Below are 20,501 nucleotides of genomic sequence, written 5' to 3'. Positions count from 1 at the left end.
TTTGAATTCTGGACCCACCATGCTATCTCTGATCAGCCTACAGATCTTTTTTCTCTGGCTTTTTTACGCTATCCCCTCCCAAGCCCCCAGCTTCTTGCCCCCTGGGGAGGCTGGCAGCTTTCTACTCCTCTGCAAGTCACATTCGCACATATCCCGTTTCACCTGCTACTCAGGCCCCATAGCGCCTCACATTCTTTGCTGTCGCTTACTTAACTCTGTAATTGTGTTGCTTAACTGTGGAAAGCTTTGGGAGGCCACAGTTGGAATGAGCAAATGCTACACAGAATAAGACGGTACTGAGCATTGCTGGAAACCTTCATTCCAAAGTAATTGTCTCCGGAGAGCCTCTGTATATTGAAAAGGCTTATGGAATTGCAAGCAATGCCAGGCCTGGGGCTGTGGGAACCAGGGCCGGATTATCCATAAACACCCAGACAGCAAGGAGCCCCAAGTCCAGCAGGCCCGGCTTTCTAAGGAGGGATAACACACGTTAGACTCTGGCTGGGGATCTGGGCCGAGGGTGACGTGGGACCCCCGAGCTCAGCGGGGTCCCTGGAAGCTCTGTGTCCTGAGTTCTGCCACCAGATGTGGGATCTTGAGACAAGCAGGGACTGCCTGCAGAACCCACTGCCCCTCCCCGGGCCCCCCCCACCTTCATGCTCAGCATTCCCTCCATCCTCCTTACTGACTCTCCACTCTGCCCCAGGCAGTGTGCAAGGTGCTGGGGTACAGGGGCGAGCCAACCCAGGCACAATCCCTGTCAGCAAAGAGCTTACTGTCCAGTGGGGAAGGCGGACAGTCATCAGATTGTCAAGAAAAAATGTGTAAAATTACAGCTATGGTAAGTGCTGTACGGGGTCATAGCTGAGAAGGCAGAGCAGGGGGTTGACAGAGCCTGAGAGGTCCAAAGGGGCTTTCTCCAGATGAGACTCAAAGTGACTTGAAAGAAGTCACCTGTGAGAAGACCTGGGATGAGCATTCCCAGGGGAAGGGACAGCACGTGCCAAGGCCCTGAGGCAGGAAGGAGCTTGGCGCATTCTGGGGCTGGATGAAGGCCAGAGAGCTGGCAAACACAGAGCTGGGGAGTGTGCTGTAAGATTAGGCTGGAGAGGCAGGCAGAGATGCAACGCCTTCAAGAGCCATCAGAAGGCCCTGAAGTATTTTAAGTAGTGGATGGCCTCCAGGATCAGATTTGTAATAGTCATATGGCTAACACCTATAGCCCTTCCTGTGTGCCAGACACTGAACTAAGCACTTTAAGTATGTTACCTCACTCAGTGCTCACAATACCCCTATTATTACTGTTATTATCCAGATTTTAAAGATCAGAAAATTGAGGCACAGAGAGGTTAAGGAACCTGCCCAAGCTTGCACAGCAAGTAAGTGGCAGAGCCAGGATTCACACCTGGGCAATTTGGCGTCAGAGGCTACGTCCTGAACCTGCAACACATTCGACTGGCTCTAGTGAAGAAAAAAGACAGAAGAGAGGCAAGAAGGGGCCATCCTCATTTTTATCCTCACTCCATTGCCATTTACATCACTCCACACAGGGCGATCTGGTCTCTCTGCCACCACTTTATCACTGTTGCCCAGCTGGCTGGCAGTGAGCTGCAGGTCACGTGTCTAAGGGACGCTTTCCAGCCCTTCTCTTGCTGAACCTCCCAGCCGGCTACTCTCTGCAGCCCCTGCCTGGCTGTCCTGAAGGAGGCCAATGTCAAGAACACCGCTGTCCCTCCCTCCACCTCTGTCTTGTGACTACACTGCCCTGCCTCGGTGGCACCAAACCAAACTGGGCTCAAATGCTAGCCCTGCCAGTTATGGACTGTGTGACCACGGGCAGGTTTCACACCCTCTGCACGCTCACTGTTCTCATCTGTGAAATGGAAATGATAATCACCCACCTGGGGCTGTTATGAGGATAAATGAGATAATACACATAAGGCGCAAAGCACAAGCCCGGGCATACATGGGTGCTCCATAAATGGGGGTTACGAATATTGTTTTTCTAACAAAACCAACTCTTACACCATGGCAACTATATCGGTCCTTCCTCTTAAAAATTATCCATGATCCTCACTCACCCACAGCCCGGCCTGGGAGTCAGGCCCTCACGGTCTGCCCGCTCCTGTGAGGTCGGCCTCATTTCCCAGCTCAGCTCAGCTGACTCTCGGACACACCGTGTGCTTTCGTGCAGCCAGAGCTCCAGGAGGCCACTTTCTCCCCCTGGACCCTTGCTCTTCAAGGTCCATTCAAAGTTCGCCTCCTTGTAAAAACTTCTCTGTCATCTTGCCAGGAATAAGCGCTCCCTCCTCGCCATTACCGGAAGACAGAAGACTCTGCTGATATAGTCACATGGTGTATGCCATCAATGCCTCGTATCAGAGATGGGGCTCGGGCTTACACTCCCACTCGGCAGTTATTAGCTGTGTGGCCTTTGGGAAGGACTTATCTTCTCCATGCCTCAGTTTCTTCATCCATAAAGTTCCCACCCTCATGGAACCTCTATGGGAATTAAATGAGCAACCCATGCAAAGCCCATGCCTGGCCCAGAATAACGCTCAATAAATGTCAGCTCTTACTCTTATTATCGTTGTTGTGGGCACTCATGCACACATCTTAGCTCCCCGTTAGATTACAAGAAGCAAGGACGAAGTCTTTGAAAAACTTAACATATGTAGTATTTCAAAGTTGCCACTGACCCCATTTCACAGACCGAGAAACTGAGGTCCAGAGAGATGAGTGATTTGCTCAAGTACACACAGCTCGGCTATGGAGAAAGCCGGCTTCAGATGTACGGATTCTCGGGACGGGGCACTTCGCTTTCTTATGGCTGTACTGTTCATAGTAACTTTCCCAAAGTGGGCACACAAGAAGTCCCCCAGGAACAACCAGCACAGCCAACAGTGCAGGGGACAGGGGGACAACGCCTCAAATCTGGCCACCCCTCGAGTCCCTTCTTGCCGCCAGCAGAATCAGGCTGATTTCTGACACATGAAACGCAGGAGGGACTCCGTCAGGAAGCTGGAATGCTATAACCAGATTCAGATCGAGCTCCGGCCCTGGTCAGATACACTTCCTCATCCTGCAGCCGAAGGAAGTCTTGAAGCCCTCGATCCCCACTAGAGGGCTCCTGTCTCCCCTTGCCCCTCCCCAGGCCTGGTTCCCTGTAACACCTGGGACAGCGTTACCTGGGGCGCCCAAGCAGAAGAGGAATGCGCCCCATACTCCATGCTTAAGGCTGCTGTCCGCAGAGGGGTGTAAGGAGGGGTGTTAATTACACCCTGGGAAAGAACCGAGACGACAAGGGCACGCCCAGCCTGAGCCAGGGAGCCAGGAGAGGAAGGACCTGCTCCATGGAGCTGCTTCCCAATTCTCCCCAGCCCTCAGTCCTTCCGCGCTGTGCAGCGGAGCAGACTGACGTCTGCAGCTCAGCCCATCTCAGATTAGATTAGCTGCTTACTTCCTGTCTTTTGATCAATTTATCTGTTGGGCGCCCTTCTCCCTTCCCCCTCCGCCCCCAGCTAGTGAGAGGCCCAGGGAACCCGCGATGACTCACTGGGGTCACCAAGCTGAGCCGCCACTGGATCTGAAGGAGATGGGGAAGCTCACTCCCACCCCTGGCTCAGGCATTGGCAGGAGTCATCATTAGACTTCCTCAGGAACGCGCATGTCTGCGTTCCTGCTGCACGAGGCAGGCCGCCTTCCTACTCCACCCACAGTAGGGTGGGCCCAAGGATAAACTTTTAGGGTCACATGGCACCTGCAGAATGGCTAGTGTCCCTGTCCACTGGGGAGACGAACTGTCAACCCCACCACTGCTCCTTCTTTCAGGCCAGGATACGGGAATGAGGGTAAGGGAATGGTGAATGGCGCCCACTTAGTCACCTGTGACACACAGACAGACAGACACACACAATCAACCCAGCCTGTGCCCTCTAAGCCCCAAAGACCTGCTTCTTGTTCAGAGGAGCCTTTGCAAACCAGTCTGAGCCCAGATTCGTGGGATGTATCCACGCTCAGTGGACTGTGCCCATCCTCCGCGATGCTCAGGGAGCTGAGGCCAGAGGAGCATCAGCATTCCTGGGGAAGCAGCAATGTCATTCAGAGGTCCAAGTGCTCCCTGGCGCTATTTCTCGAGGTGACAGTCTCCTCTCAGGGCTGGATGAATTTCTTTAGAGTTAAATTAAAATCCCCATGAAATATTTACTTGGCTCCGCTCGGGGCTGCATTATTGGCCTGTGCGGGCAGATTTCAGGAGACGAGCAGGCTTACGGAGAGAAGGGGCTGGCATCTACTCACGGGGGAGGCGGGGTGGGCCAGGGGGCCACGCAGATACTGTTCACCTTTGACCTCCCGTCACAGGCTCCCATTCACTGGCCATGGATGCTCATGCCCTTCGGGGTCAAACTGACAGATGTCTGAGCCCCCACTCTGCCGTTCACCAGCTGAGCAAATACCTGATGCCTGGGCTTCGGTTTCCTCATCTCTAAAATGGGCAAAATAATGCCTGTTTCTCATGACTGTGTGAGGCTTAAATCCAATAACCTGTGAAAATGGAGCTCAGGGCTAGTCCTGCCTCTCACGATCCCCTCCTCCAACCACAGTTACAGGGGTCTTCTGAAAAGCTAAAGCAGATTATGCCATTCTTCTCGGTGCTGCTTTCTTAACCTCTTAATCCTTTTTAGGCCGTGGACCCCTAGAGCAGTCACATGGGGTCTGTTAACCCCTTCTCTAAAAACGTTTATGACCTTTACTGTATCACATTACTGTGTGACATAGAAATACAGTTATGCAAATATTTTTACACTTTTGTGATACGGTGACACAACATAGTGACATAACAAGAGCTGGAGGTAGGTGTAGTAGCAACACTGTAATAATGCCATCGGTGACAAAGTCCCAGCTATGGTTGAACACCACTATGGTTTGTGGCCCACATTCACAATTAAAGGAAATATTACATTTCAGATTGAATTTAGAAAAAACATAGATGTAAATTTTCCCTTCTGAGCTTATGGACTCTCTTAACGCTATCCCCAGACCCTTGGGTGTGTGTGGACCCCAGGAAAAGAACCCATAGAGACCTCCCAGCTCCCTGACAACAATTCCTTACCACGCCCACCAGGCGTGCCCACTCTCCAAGCTCCAGCCACGCTGGCCTGCGTCCTGCTCCTCACACAAGCCAGGTTCGCCTATACCCGGGGATCTCTGTGTTTCCTTTTTTCTCTCCCCGCGAGGCTCTGCCCTGGCCTCGGCTAGTCTGGCTTCTTCCCGTCATTCAGATCTCAGAGTGGCCGTTGCTGAGTGCCCATCTATAGGACCCCTCCCTGACACTCTCAGAGTGTCTTATCCCGTTTTATTTTCTTCTCAGCAAAACCATGACCTAAAATTGTCCTGTTTACCTATTCACGCAGTTGTTTATTGTCCGTCTAGAATGTAAGCACCAGGAGGCAGAAGCCTTTCGTCTGCCCTGTGCACAGGTATCTCCAGAGCCTAGCACAGTGCCTGGCGTGTGGTGGGTACTAAATAAACACTCGTTCAGTGAAGTCATGACCAAATGAATGAACAGATGGATCAAAGGAATAGGAGCTCAGTTCCTGCTATTCTCTGACCTTGACTCTGAGCTGGGGGAGCGATTTTGCAGTAAACTGTTTCGCCAAAGAGAGTAAGGGCCAGCGCTGCCCGTTACCGGCCGTGTAATCTCAGGCAAGTTGCTTAACCTCCCTGTATCTCAGTTTCCTCATGTAGAAATGGGGATGATAATAATGCAATCTTCATAGGTGTGCTGGGAAGACTAATGAATTAATATAGGAAAAGCCCTCAGAATAGCCTGGACCAGGAAATGCTACAGAAGTGTAAGCTATTATTTTTTTGTTGCAAGTTAAAGGATCAACTTCAATTTTATCTTTAAAAAATGATTGTTTCAAAAACATCAATGTAGGTTTTGAAGGGAGTGCAAAGAAATCCCATGATTGGAAAACCAGTGTGTATTCTATCTGTGATGCAGCGTTTCTGTAGTTGAGATGAGAAAAAGAAACAGCACTGGGAGTTGGGTCCAGGCAGCTCACACATATGTGGTGAGAAGCTTGAGTTCTGTGTCCTTGCATCACCACTACCACCACCACCACCATCACACCTGATTTTCTGAAGATTCACCAATAATTTACACACCAAATAAAGAAACAAAAAAGAATCTTTGAGTTTTCAGGATGATATGCTCATTTCTAATCCAAATGCCCCTTTTTCTCCAATCAAACTGATAAACCCTCCAGCCCATATGACAGCGAAAGCGTCAACAGGCCACGTGATGGAGGCACTGAACCTCACTGGTGAGTCCACCCTCTTCTGCCAGTCTCCCGTCCCTGCTGGCTGCCAAAAAAGCTGCTTAAGGTCTAGGACACAGCATGGAGCCCAGACATTGAGCAAGGCTAACTGGCCCACGTGGGGATCAACCTTGCAGCCCTGAGCTTGCAAGAGGAGGGCTTGCACTGACCGAGCCAGCTCTACGTCTATTAGGGGCCCACGGGTTCCAGGCCTGCGCAGGAGGCCATGTTGAGCCCGCTCAGGCAGGCTCAGGCGAGCGGCTTCTGGTGCTGGAGGAACCTGACAAGACCGCCAGCTCACGGGGCTGCCTTTCTTTTATTCTCCTTCTCGCTTGTCAGCCCTGTAATTAGGAATGGTGTGATTCACAGGCCTGTTATTAAGACTGTTTTGTTGGGTGAAATAAAGTGCCACCAGTCGCTGGGAGCATTGCTGACAGCCATAGAGAACTTCCACGGCCTCGCCTTTATCCCCTCTCTACTCTAAGCCAACAAGTCCTCTCCACTGCTTCCCCCACCCCTTACCGCCAGCAGGACAGAAGGGAGATCCCAGCTTTGCCTCTGATTGGCCTCTGAGCTTCCCTGCGGCACCAGGAAGGTGTGAGCAACGATCTAACAAATCAGATCCACGAATTGGAGAGCGTCTAGTCTTTTTCTCGTTTCTTACCAGTATATGCACAAGTCAAAACCATTGCAAAGGGCAAGAGGGCATTTTCTTAGGGATCCCTGCAGTTTTTCAAGGAAAAGAACCAGAGGTGTCATCGTATACCTCTGGCCACTATTCCTGGGTGATGAAAGGTATTTGGTCTACTTCCGAGGGGCGTCCCACCTTGTTGACACGGCTCATATGCCCACCAATAGCAACATCCCCACGGTTCTTTTTCACAGACTACATTTGAGCCTCAAGGTCAGCAGTAGCCAATTTAGAGACAGGAGAATGATGCTCAGCAAAGCTGCGTGCTGTTAAATTCAGGATAATGGTTACCTTTGGGGAGGAGACAGGGTATAGACGGTGAAAGGAGGCATGCTGGGGTTGCGGGGGGACAAGGAGTCTTCAGGGTGCTGGTAGTGGTGTATTTCTTGTTCTGGATGGTGACTACATGGCTAGGTACCCTTTGTGATAATTCATCCAGCTGACACCATTTATGTACATTGCTATATGTATATTTCAATTAAAATTTTTTTTAAAGTTAAGTGATTTGGTCAAGTAGAAGAGAATGGCTCCCCTCAAGCCTGACAACCAGACCTCTTGACTCTTTGGGGAAAAAGAGCCTGGAAGATACCCAAAGGGCTGCAGTGGCGGCATTAACTGTACCACAGTCTGGGAATTTCACACACGCAGGAAAGGTCAGCTCAGGCGTGGCAAACCCACTGAGCATCTCTGTTTAAACATCTGGGTGGCTTCTAATGCAAGGAGGACTGAAAGGAACATCTGGATGTTTTAACTGGATTGGCATTTGCATCTGGATGGAAAAAAGTCCAGATCCCTTGTCTGATCCAAACAGCTCAACAGATTGTGCTGCTCCTGGAGGACCCAACTCTCTGTCTGCTGCGAACACCAGCAAGGCCCTGGGGGGAGCCTGGCCTCCCTGCTGGGAGCTTCAATCACTCTCCGTCACTTGTCAGCCACCCCCCTCCCCCTACAGATGGGTCTTAAAACCCAGAGGAGAAGGAGACCCGTCTGTCCCAGGTTCAACAGGGTGATCTTGCAGTGTTTTGCGACAGAAAGCTGTCAGAGGACCCTGGGTTTAAGTCTGCCTCTTGCTAGCTGTGTGACCTTGGGCAAGTTATTTCGCCTCTCTGAAGTTGTTTTCTTATGAGTAAAGCATGAATGGTAACAGCTTCTGTTTCATGGGGTTCTTGGGAGGATTAAATGAGTTAATGTACACGGCCTGGCACAGAGTAAATGTTCACTGCTATTATTCTTATGCTGTTCCTGATTCGAGCATCCTGCCTCCAGCCTCTGTCCATTCCTTGGACCCTACCCTTGACCTAACCTCTGCTTTAGGCTGCACCATCCTGCCTGGTGGGGTTTTCTGAAGTCTGACCCTTTCTACCTGATTTGTTCCTGCTGACTCCCCTTCACTGCTGGCCAGACTGACACCAGCTTACATATTTGCTGCGCTTACTGGCCACACCTACCCTCTCTTTTGATCTCCTGCCTGTGTTCCACTGTTCGCTACTCCCTGGCAGCCAATCAGGCCCCTAGTCCACTATTCCACCACCATTCACGACACGGCAGGTCTGCTCAGAGTGTCCCCTGGATTTGGATACAGGATCCATTTGGCAAGAGTTGACGGTGTCTTTCTGAGCAGCCCAAATTCATTGAATGGACCACATGCTGCCATTTTAAAAGATTTAAGCCTTCATTTTGTTGCCTAAATTACAAATGTAGACACAGCTGGAGCAGGAGTTTGTCATCATACAAGGGAGAATATCTGAGGGCTGCAGAAGATAAGGAATAATTCCATAGGTTCTGGAAAGGGGGGAGCAGAAAGAGGGGCTCTCGGATGGCTGCCTCTGTAGTTGCCAACACTGCCATTGGCACAATTGAGCCAGGCCTGGCTCTCATGCTGACAAATGGTGGGATGTCAGTTGCTCCTGACAAGCTATAGGGTGACAAGAAAAATAGTCTGTGAATAAGCCCCTGCAGAGGATATAATGATTCTGGCCAGGAATTGTGAGACTGCGAGGCCAAGCCATGGCAACAAGCAAGTTGAACACCACAAGACCGTCTGGTGCAAATTCAGTTCTGTGAGTGAGGGATGGCCAGAGGACAGAGGGAACTGCCACATTTGGATTCTATGAAGCAGGGATATTTATTCCCAGGAAGGCAAGGGACGAACAGGGCCTGTTTGCAGTGGCAGGGCAGGGAGCCACAGTGGCGGGATCTGATGACTGAGGTACCGCTAGGTATGCAAAGCACCGTATCTGTTCCGGGCAGCTCTGCACGGTAATTAAGAGAACACACTATGGAACCATCTGAGTTTGGAGCCTGATTCTGCCACTTCTCAGCCATGTAAGCTTTGAAGAGTCAACCTGAGAGCCTCAGTTTGCTGATCTATAAAATGGAGGTAATAACACTTTACCTTTTAAGGTTCTGTAAAGATTAAATGAGATACTCTTCGTAAAGCAGTTATAGTAGTGTATTTAGCAAATAGCAAATGCTCAGCGCACAGTGCCCATCACTATATTTAGAGTGATTTCCAGCCAAGGGATGGGCAAAGGGCAGCACAGGGAACCACAAGGTGTTGAGCACAGCACCTGGGAGCTCAGGTGAGGTGACTCAGAAATCCAGAAAGGTGGTCTGGATGCCTTTCCCATGATGTTCAGGATGTCGCCCCTTTCCACCAAAACACACACTCAAGGAAATAAAGCCAGCAAGCAAAACGGGAGAAGGTTTGTTCCAAAGACAGTTAGAGGATAAATATATGTGTGGTAGGGGCTGAGCAGATGCCCAGTTAGGCCAACTAAGGCTTAAAGAGTGAAGAGAGGGAGCTGTGACTTGGGAAAAAAACAGAAGACTGGGGTCAATTTTAGAGTCAGGCAACTAACCCTGGACATTCCCACACCATGGGGAGAGGAAATAGAGGTGAGGTTGCCTAAGGTCTTCTTTCTCAAGACAATACTGGCATGGCAAGTGGGGTGGGGTTGAGTGTGCAGGGGGCTAAGCTGGAGGTCCCAGCTGTAGGGAGCTGGGGGAGGTGGAGCCCAGGAAAGGCAGGCAGAGATTTATAGGAAGCAAATGCAGGCCCCATGGCTGCAGTGAGAGGGCAGCCCCAGAGAAAACATCATCTCCTGCAGCCCCAACCTGCTGAAGGCACCAGCATTCCTAGGTCACTGGTGTGCTTTCCCCGTTACTAGTCAAAAGGATCCTCTGGAAACCTACAATTAGTTCTTAGCATTGGGCTGTTCTGTCCAGGCTCTAAGTTCTTTGGGGTCAAGGCCTGTAATGGTTAGTTCTTTTTCACAGCATCCCATCCATCCACCCATCCATCTACCCATCCATCCCATAATTACTGAGTAATGCTGGACCTCTTACAGGTGCTACCAGCTTATGGATGAACAAGACAGATGTAGTCCCTCATCTTAGAAAGCTTATATTCTAGTGAAGGGAGACAGCCAATAAACAAATAGTCCCATAATAAGCAAGATGATCTTAGATGGTGATAATTTCTTTGAAGATAATACAACAGGGTGATGCGGTAGAGCTTGACAAGGATGAGGGTCCCTTGGGGGGCAGAGAAAAAATGCTTCTTGGAGGAGGTGACATCTGGTTTAGGCCTAGATAATGAGATGAACCGGTAGATTAGAGACTTTGGGGAGCAGGATTTTGACAGAAGGAAGAGCAAATGTGCAGGCCATCTGCTGGAGCTGAGCAGGCTACATCCAGGGAAGCAAGAGAAGGCCAGTAGGGATGCAGCACAGAGAGTGAGGGGCAAGTGATGGGATACACCGGGCTTGTGGACTCTTGATTAGTTCTTCAGATGGTAGGGATTTTGGGGAAATTGTGGCTGATGCAAGGCAGAGCATGGGAGAAATGGACATGCTCATTTAACAAGTGAGTAAATGGCAGCCCAGGAAGATTCGGCTACCAATTTAAGGTTCAGGGACAGACTCAGACTTGCGACTCAAGGTATTTTTCTCCAAGCCCAAGAGGACATGTGGGCTTCCCACCTTGTCACCTAACAGAGGTGCCTCCTCCCCCAAGAGATGGCCAAGAGACTCCTCCTTCTGGAGGGAATTTGTGATCCTTGTGTCCCCTGTTCCGGCAAAACGTAAGAAGAGAGGGGGTCAGAACAGCACAGCAGGCCATCACCATCGCATATAACCTTTGGAAGACTGCTGGACCTCCCCACTGGAGAAGCATAACTGGGCACGTGGTGCTTCAGTTTCGTGTTGATCAATGACACTTCTGTGGTCTCCAGATATGATGTGGTGAGGAGGAGTTAACCCGGGCCAGCCTGTGAGAGGGAAGGACCTGGCCCCGGATGAGCACATCTCATGGGAGCAGGTGGACATGCGTGCACGTGTGTGTGTGTTTAGGGACGAATGGTGGGGAGGCTGAGAAACTGAGCAGTACACCCAGAGAGGAAGTGCAAACAGAGCCTTACGTGGAGAGGTGGGTAACAGATGACAGGGGAGGAGAGGAGAGGGAGGCTAAGGCTCACTGAGAGTCCACCACATGCTAGGCATCCTATGGACGTTATAGTTCATTGATCTCTCACAATAACCTGGGGGTGGGTGCTATCGTTTCCATTTTGAGGATGAAGACACAGCGGGTCAGAAATGTTGGGTGACTTGTCCAAGCCCACACAACTCCTATGGGACAGAGCAGGGATCTGCACCCATGGTCAGCAGGGAGGGAAGGGGGTGTGAGGACAGGGGCGATCACAGTCAGTCCTCCCATTTCCCCACCACCTGTATCCTGACCACTCCCAAATGGAGTGTGGGCCCAGCTCTGCCCTCTCGCTGGCCTTCCTCACTCACCTCACCGACTTACTATACTTTTCCACCTCAAAGTCCTGCTGGCACTTCAGACCCATGTCATACTCTCCTCATTTTGCCGTCTAAAGCTACTCTCTTTCCATGGGATGTTTCTCAGTTCTTGACTTTACCAGCCACATGCCATTCAAAATAGAGACCAGGAGTCAGCCTGGAGTCTTCCTTCTCCCTCCCCATTCAATAACCAAGCCCCACCCTTTTTACCACTGAAATGCCTATTTAATCCGTTACCACCACTTGAATCTTAATGCTGCCACCATCATTCAAGTCATCATTTGAATTACTCCACAGTCTCGGCACTGGTCTGCTGTTTCCAGTTCCTCCCCACTCCATCCATCCACGAAACTTCATGGGCACCAGCGGTTCCCCAACTCTAGATGCATGGGCATCAGTGGTTCTCAAACTTGAACATGCATCACAGTCACACGGAGGGCCGGTTAAAATGCAAATTGCTGGGCTCCACTCCAGAGATTCTGACTCAGTACGTCTGGATGGGGCTCCGGAATTTAGATCTCTGACAAGCCCTGGGTGATGCTGATGCTACTGATTCAAGGCCCGCACTTGGAGAAGAGCTGCTCTAGAGTCTATCTCTACACCAAAGATCTAATCACATCACTCCCCTCCTCAGAAAACTCCAGCGACTCCCTACTACCTTTAGAATGTGGTCCAAACTCCTTACGACGATCTTCACAACCTGGCCTAGACCTGCCTTTCCAGCACCACCTCAAGCTGCTGACCTCCCTTCAACCTTTGAGGTGGCCTATTTGATGCGAACCGTCGATCGCACTATTCATGTTCCTTAAAACCTGCCATACCTTTCAGACTCCGTGTCTTAGCCCACACAGTTCCCTCTGGCTGCAACTCTTTGCTCCTTGGCACTTGTCAAATTCCTACTTATCCATCAAGGCCTAACTTGACGGTTACTTCCCATAGAGGCAGCACAGTGCGTCACAATGGCTACAGACTTTGATGTCAGACGGGCCTGGCTCTGAATTCCAGACCAATCACTTGTTAGCTGCGTGACCCTGGGTTAGCGTCTCCGTGAAGCTGGAGCTAACCTTAGCTTCTTCGTTATAAAATGTGCATAATAACATTTATCTTGTCAGATTGTTGTTGGGGGGGGGGGGGAATGATGCATGACAGATGCCTGGCAGGTAGTAGATACTCAATAAACAATAGCTATTATTATCATTAGCTCTGCTCTAGAGCCTTGCCTGCCTCACCGGAGCTGAACTATTTCCTTTTTGCTCTGTGTTCCCATGAAGTTTTGTATATAATTCCATTTTGCATATATCACATGCTATGGTCTCATTATTTTAATATACTGGCCTCATTCCCAGTATAGTTGGGACTATTGTATGAATTACAGAAATTGATCTTTCCAGCAGACTTAGGAGGCACATGGCTCAGTGAACTAAAGGCACCTGTGTAGGAAGGAAATCTACAGGTAGATACAGTCCCACACCAGAGCACATGCTTGGTGAATAGCGTGAGGGCTAGGTTTCAGGCCCCATTCACCCCTTGTACCATATACAACCTGCACAACTGTACTTGGAGGTTGTATGTATATAGAATGTGAGCTCGGTGAAAGTAAGAACTGTGTCTTATCAACCTGAAGTCACAAACGAGGTTGAGTCAATGCATTCAGGGGCAGGTAATATCGGCGAAGGACAGGAAATTCATCAACAGTGTTCGTAGGGCCCTGGCCTCAGGTTCAGGAATAGGATCTTTACTCCTGGGGAGGTGGGGAGTGCAAGGACTGGGGTTAGCAACATCAGAGACTCGGGCTTGAGGAATAACCAGGAGCTGAATTACAAAAACTGGGAGACAAACAAGAATGTGCTTTGGGGAACAAGACAGATGTTAAGTGTGTGCGTGCTGAACGGGAGCTCTTGAAAGCGCTCCTGACCTCAGACTGGAGCCTGGCGTGTGGCTGAGCCTGCAGGTAACACCTCACCTCTGCCACATGGGGTGGGCAACCAGGACCAGAGTATTCTTAGACGATATCAGGATATCACTTTCCATAGCTTCCTTCCCCATCCCTGCCCCACATCAGCTCCCTACTGCCTGTCTCTTCTGTCTAACAGCAAGCCGACCTCTTAGAAGGCTTTCAGATGCCTTAATTAACACATTTTCATTTCCTTTGCACACCCCTCACTCCCCTTAACAGCTGGCACTCAGGGGGGTGGGAGGGAAGGTGGAAATAATTCCCAAGAAGTGAGCCTTCTGACAAATTTCCCCGGCTGCCTCGCGACACCATGGGTTTTGGAGGAGTTCCCAGTCTGAAGCTGCTGGGGTAGCTCTGAACATAGCTGAACTCCACCCGCCCTGAGACCCCCTAGATGAGTTCCTCTGGGGGAAAAGAACCATCGCAAGGATCTAAGGACGGGCAGACAAGGTCCTGAGGTCTTTTCCCGATTCTGGGGCTGCGTTTCTCTGGACCTCGTGTTCTGGGATCCCGGGGAGGGAACAGGCTTGAGACTCCACGGGAGATAAGGGTGTAAGCTGTGTACCTTCACAGGTGATGTGCAATGTCATTCCTTGGCCCCACCCTGCTTGGGGCACCCCTAGCAATGGCCTCACATCTCTCAGCCACGCCGGAGCAAACATTGTTTTACATGTCTGTACTGCCTCTACCTCCAGACCATCTAGTCTGCAAACTTTCAAAGACAGGACCAGACCTCATCTGTCCTTTTACTCCAAACCACTAGCACAGTGGCTGACACATAGTAGGTGCTAAATCAACATCTGTTGATTGATTGATCAATTGATGGCCTGGTTTTCTAAGCCTTAGGTTGACAGTTGGGTTGACATAAACCTGCTGAGGGACGATCTCCATAAGTTTATGCAAAGAATACCCAGTGCATGGTGCCTTGTTCTGTATGATTCCAAGGAACTATTTATTAACACTCTGTGTTCCAGGCACTGTGCTGGTTGCATGAGGAGGTCAAGATGAATAAGATATTGTGCTTGTCCTCAAGGAACTGCTGGTCTTATTCCATTAAGAATCCATCCCAGCGGTCCCCGTTCAGAAGCAACTTCTGCCTCCTACTCTGCTGTTCAGTTATGATGTAGTTTGTATTTCCGATGCTGTAAGCACTTATCCTGTACAATCTTGTATTAAAATAATTTCTGCTTGTGTCTGCCCATCTAGCTGGAGAGCTCCTAAAGGGAAGGGACCTGGTTTCAAATCCTGGCACTTCCAGGCATTAGCCTCTCTGGGCTGTGTGTTCTTAGTCTATAAAAAGGAAGTACTTACAATAACCCCTGCTTCCCAGACAATGGGGTTGAGGATAAAAGTGTCATCCAAGCGTCCCTCTCAAGTGGGCCACCTCCCTTACTGCCATTCTCCTGGACCAGTCGGGTCTTTCCTCCCCGTTCTTCCAGCAAGCAGACACAGAGGACTGGAAGACTCAACCAGAATCACGCTCTGTTGCAGCCACCAGTTCTCACGTGCCCCTTGTGGTGCAGCGAGAACAGCACGGGATTGGGGTCTGGATGGGGTTTGAGTCTGGGCTCTGGCCACTCTCTGTGTGGCTCAGCTTGGGGTAATTTCTGAGCTCTCTGAGGCTCCACATTCTCATCTGTGGGCTGGAGTAACAACGTCTGCCTCTCATGCCATGTGAGGACTAAATGAAACTGCATGTGTAGAGCTCCTACGCAGGGTCCGGCCCTCGTCAGGAACTCTGAGCCCCCTCCTGCTCCTATTCCCTTCCCCTCCCGGGCATTCAGCTTTGAACTAGGAAGAGATGAACTCGAGTATCTGGAGCAGAGGAGAGCCTCATTCTGATTCCCCACAAAGCCAAGGGAAGTGAGGGGAAGGAGAAAATCTGAAGGCCCACAGCAGAGCCCTGCTGAATCTGGGCCTCACAATGATGGCAGGAGGCGGCTCTGGGGGCCCCAGCTGCAGTCTCCTGGGGAGCGGGGACCTCATTGCTGAATGGGGAGGGAGGGAAGCAGTCACAGAGGGAGACAGGAGAGCCCAGCTGTATTGGCAGCAGCCGATACAGTCATCTCAGAAGAAAGGCAGAGTGGCTGAAATCTTGAAACTGCTTTTATTGGCTTTTTATCAGGTGGGTGGAAGGACTCGAGTGACAGAAAAGAAGCTTTGAGAACTCAAAATGAGTCGGAGTGTTGTAAAGGGAGGGACTGAAGAGAGAGGGAGAGCAAAGGCGGCTGCTGCCCCAGCTGCAGTCCAGGGCTCTGGCTCTTTTATTCTCAAGGACAGCAGTCTGCGAGTAATGAACCAGACAAGGTGAATTTCCTCCCTGCCCAGGTCTCACGGGGTTGTAAGCAGGGATCACTACTTGACGCGCATCCCTCAAGAAGCTGTCCCAGAAAGGACCTTGCCCAGAGTCAAACAGCTATCCCTCTTCCCCCAAGAGGTAAGACTGCCTGAACCCTTAAAAGTATACACGAAAGGGAAGCTCACCCTACTCAGTAGGTCCTAGAATTAAATACTGAAATCCCCATTTCTCCTGGGCATCCTCATCACCACTGCCTTAATTCAGGCCCCACCCCATCCACCTGGATCACTGGACAGCCGTCTAACGAGCACCTCTGCATCTGGTCTTCCCACCTCCAATCCATTCCGCCCTTGCGTGCCAGAGCAACCTTCCAGAACGAAAGCCAATTATGCCACTCCCTTCTTTGAATAAAACAAACCACCTCACTCTTCAATAGCTCCCCATTAGCTCTCTGGACATAGTTTAAATATCCAAACATATAAATTCCATCACAACTGCCCCCTGCCTACAGCCCTACTCTCCTTGGCTCCCTCCCATGCCTGACTCCAGCCACACGGAAGCACTCGCCTCCACTGCAGGGCATGCCCCTCGGCATTCACTGCACCTAGAATATCCTTTTCTACAGAGATGATCCTTCTCCATCCTCAATTCTCCCCTCAGTAGCCCTTTCCCTGGTGAGCCCTTCCCTGTTCATCCCCATACCATCCCTTATCCATACTGCTACTGGACCTACCCCTGCCACTCACTGCCCACGTGACCTTGAACAGCTTCCTCATTTGCTTTTTGACTCCGTTTCCTCACCTGCAACATTTGGTTATTGTGAGGATTAAATGAGTTAATACAGTCAAGTGCTCAGAACAGTGCCTGACCCGTAGGAAACAATAAACGTCAGCCACTATTATCATCATCACTATTAATATTAATATAGCTTGAGTCACACTGTATGGTAGTTCTTGGTGTACCTGTCTGTCTCTTTGAGTAGATCCTGAACTCCTCACCGGCCACTCCTCACACTGCTCACATAGGCTGTCAGAGAGCGGGCACTCTGATAAATGAATGAATGAATGAATCGTTGAATGATCGTTGAGGCCCATCTCTTCCCGATTTGAGTAAATGCAGAAACCAAGCCTTAATGGCGAAGGTGGAATAAAGCTCTCCTTGAGCGTGGCTGTCATATGGGGAAGAATTGAATGCTCAGTTTTAGCCCCTGGACGGGCATCTGTATTTGAAAGAACAGAATTCTATGACCTATTTGCAGTTAAAATAGTCTCTGGCTTCAAGGTGAAAAGGAATCCCAGGGGACCTGTTGTTGTATTTTTTCCTTCAGCAAAATGTCTCTGGACAGCCTTCTCGGTGGGTTGAGGCCGTGGACAGCCCACGCCACCAGCTCTCTGGCGAACTCCCTCCGCAATCCTTTCTCAAAGGGGCCCAGGAGGGGAAATGGAATGAGGCATTTCAGCTTCATTTACATTTAATTCATCAAAATGTCACTGGTGAGAGCTATTGATGTCCAAGGCTTATGAGCCTTAACTCTAAGCCTTGCAAAGCCCTTTTCTCTTTGAACCTAAATGTGCCATTCTGCCAACAGGGCATTGAAAGCCAACAGGGTACTCGGTTCTGAACTGTGAAGCTAGAGGGGGGCTCCATCTCTTTCTCAATGTGCTTTCCTCTCTCCCAAGCTGGGCCCTGAGGATGTAAAATGCAGTTTCTCCCCTTCCAGGATACCAGTGCTCAGGGCTTACCTGACGAAAATGCCTCACACACACTGGGCGAAAGTGGAAGGGGTCACAGAGTTCATCTGCCCAGCCCTCTCGCTCTGCACAGATGAAGTGCAGGCCCTTTATGGCCAGAATCAGACCTGGATACCGAGTCCTGGGTGCCCTCCACATCCCCTGCATAGAAGGACATCTCGGAAGTTAACACCAATGGTGGCTGGAGGGACACGAGGCAGTAATTCCAGTAGAAAGAGGCCATTGCTATCGTGGACTAGGACTCAGGTGCTTAAGATTAACTCCGCCTCTGTCACTCACTGGCTGTGGGCACTGGGTGAATCATTTTGTACTTCTTAAGCCTTAGGCTGCCTGTCTATAAAATGGGGATAGTAATACCTACTTCACAGCACTGTTGTGGAGGATAAAGAGCTAATGCCCATGAAAGCAGTTTCAAATCACTGCCCAGAGGTGAAGTGTGACCATGATAGCACCCAGGATACTCCCAACTGCAGGGGTTCCCAGTTATCTGCAGCAAGAAGAAGTGCTAGTGTCCCTACAAGGACTCCAAGACCCCTCCGTGAACATTCCATCTTCCCTCCTCTGTTCTTCCTACCCCTTATTGTCACTCGCAACCCCAACGTTGCTCCAGCCACATGAATGTCCCTGCATTTCTCCATGAGACACATTTTCGACTCTGAGATGCTGCCTCCCTAAGCTGTTTCATTTTTGGCAACAGCCAACCTCTCAGCTCCACAGCTCCCTCTAGCTGCAACCCTTTATCTCGTTTTCCCATAAAAGCTAAGCTTCTTGGAAGAGTTTTCCACAAGGATGCAACCACTGCAATCTGATCTTGGTCCAGCCGCCCACCGAAACCACTCTTGCCAGTGACTTCCGCGTTGCTAAATCTGATGAATGCCTTTCTGTACTTCCTTCCAAGAACTGTGAAATGTCTTTACCCTTTCTCTTTCAGCGGCCTTCACAGGCTCTCCTCCTCTACCTCCCTCACGAACGTGTGTTTTTCTCCTTGGGTGATTCCTTCCCTACCCACAGCTTCAGTAGCCACCTACTGTTCACCATTCACTCTGGCATCTACAGCTTCAGCCTGCTCAGCCCACTCTAGCCAACTCTCTGCTGAACATCTCTGCTTGGATGTCCAAAAGGCATTTCAAAGTTGCCATTTCCAAAGCTAAATTCCTCCTCCTCTTTCCTCCCAGACTTGTTTTGCTCCTGAATTTTCCACCTCAATGACTGGCATCACCATCCACCCAGATGTCCAAGTCAGAAACCTGGGAGTCATCCTACCGTTCTTCCTCTCTCTCATGGTCCACATCCATTTGGTCCCCAAGTCCTGAAGATTCATCTATTAAATAGTTTTCAGCAGGTTACAAAACGCTACATATACTGTGATCCCATTTTTACAAAGAGAACTTGTGTAAAATACATATTCATTAAAAATTCAGAAGGTATGACCCCGAAACGGTCACCATGGGTATTCCTGAATGGTGCAATTACAAGTAATCTTTTGTTTTCAAAAACTTGTATATATTTTTAAAGATTACATACCCCTATACAAAAGAAAAATTATCTTTAGAGATAGACTTCGAAGGTGTGCTTCTTCTAACTCCCAGGTCTTTTGATTCTCCTCATCTCTTGCACAACAAGAGCCTTCTACCTGGTTCCCCTGCCTCCAGTCTCATCCCACCCCTCCAGCCATCCATGTTCCACACTGTAGAAGGCCATACAGGCCCTTCATCAACGACCGCTGCCCACTTCCTTGCCTCATTTCCCGCCACATGGAAACTACCCATGCCCCTTCATGCCCTGGATCTTGTGTTCCTTCCCTCCTGGCATGTTCTTTCTCCATGTCCCTCCTCTATCTGGCCAACTTCTCCTCATTCTTAAAGATTCAGGTCAAGCAGCACCTCTTGCTGATGTCTTTCGTAGATGTCACAACAGAGTTAGGAGGCCTTCCTCCTGCCTCTCCCTGTACCCTGTGCTTCCCCATCACAGCCTTTCTCATTCTGCTTCTACCCAACTGGTCCCCCATCAGAGTGACCCAGGGACTATCTTATTCATCTTTGCATCTGAATACTTTAAATAATTTCAATTAAAATTCACTTTAAATAAATGTATTGGGGTGATATAGGAGGACCCTTGAGACTGTTTCTGGGGCATCTCCTTCCTTCAAGCTACTCCAGGAGGAGCTCTGCTCCTCTCTGCTGAAGATACCTCCACCAAGACACATCGTCACTGTTGTGCACGCCTGCTGTGGGCTCAGCTGTGAAGGACCCAACAGGGACAACATCCAAACCCAAGAGCTCCCAGTCATCCTTCTTACCTCCATGGCTCAGACATAGCCCTGGGGTTGCCAGGCCACCCACCTGGCCCAGTTTATGTGAATCCACTTGTTTTTACTCTAATGACACTCCCACTTTTAATGGGATTTACACCAAAAGACATACCCGATTTCAAACGTATACAGAAAACATGCTTGAATGCTTTTCTACAAACAATATGCTGCGTGCAAGCCAACAGACTTGGGTAAGCAGGTGATAATAGACATGAAAAGACTGAGGCTCTAGAACGCCCACTGGAGATGACCCATGCCTCTCTGCTCTACTCCATGTCACCCAGACATCCAGGAGCTACTGCATTCTTAAACACTCCAAAGAAAGAGGTTCCTTAGTCAGCCCCCCGTCGCTTGGTAGGGAGATTCT

At 50.0% G+C, this 20,501-nt stretch overlaps 1 protein-coding gene across 15 annotated transcripts in view; it reads right to left on the bottom strand.

Moving 5' to 3' along the window:
* GRIK4 (glutamate ionotropic receptor kainate type subunit 4) overlaps positions 1–20,501 on the bottom strand; it is a 413,573-nt gene that overhangs the window by 51,199 nt on the left and 341,873 nt on the right. The gene's annotated exons all lie outside the window — the stretch shown is intronic.

This window comes from Equus przewalskii, chromosome 6 (assembly GCF_037783145.1).
Source record: "Equus przewalskii isolate Varuska chromosome 6, EquPr2, whole genome shotgun sequence".
In the NCBI taxonomy this organism is placed as follows: domain Eukaryota; kingdom Metazoa; phylum Chordata; class Mammalia; order Perissodactyla; family Equidae; genus Equus; species Equus przewalskii.
The sequence above is the reverse complement of the archived record's forward strand: the minus strand, read 5'-3'. Positions and strand labels throughout refer to the sequence as shown.